Source organism: Bison bison, unplaced genomic scaffold, assembly GCF_000754665.1.
Source record: "Bison bison bison isolate TAMUID 2011002044 unplaced genomic scaffold, Bison_UMD1.0 scf7180017864535, whole genome shotgun sequence".
Taxonomy (NCBI): domain Eukaryota; kingdom Metazoa; phylum Chordata; class Mammalia; order Artiodactyla; family Bovidae; genus Bison; species Bison bison.
This window is the reverse complement of record NW_011495084.1, coordinates 13,450,289-13,450,640: the sequence shown is the minus strand read 5'-3', so window position 1 is coordinate 13,450,640 and position 352 is coordinate 13,450,289. Positions and strand designations below refer to the sequence as shown.

Here is a 352-nt window from a genome sequence, read left to right as displayed (position 1 = left end):
TCTAGATTTAATTTTATAAATCTAATCACTGAAGTTCCCTTTTAAATACAAATTTTATGTAAATGAAAGTTTTACTGAAAAACCACAAAACATTTCCATAAATGCCACTATGGGATGTACGCATGAAGACATTGAAAATCATCTTGATACTTTTGATACTTATTTTTAAATATTAATTTAATATTTTTCACTATAAATTTAGTGGGTATTATGCAGCAGCCTATGGCTAAAATATATCAAGGGCAGCCCTCACTCAATCTCAAAATAAAACTTTTCATTATTTATTGCTAAAGTTTGCTTCAACAACAAACTTGACTTGATGCAAATAGCAAACTTCTCTAGGAAGGTGTAA

General features: G+C 28.1%; 1 protein-coding gene across 1 annotated transcript in view; it reads right to left on the bottom strand.

The window, feature by feature from the left end:
- Window positions 1-352, bottom strand: part of LOC104982649 (multidrug resistance-associated protein 4-like) — a 350,332-nt gene that overhangs the window by 286,907 nt on the left and 63,073 nt on the right.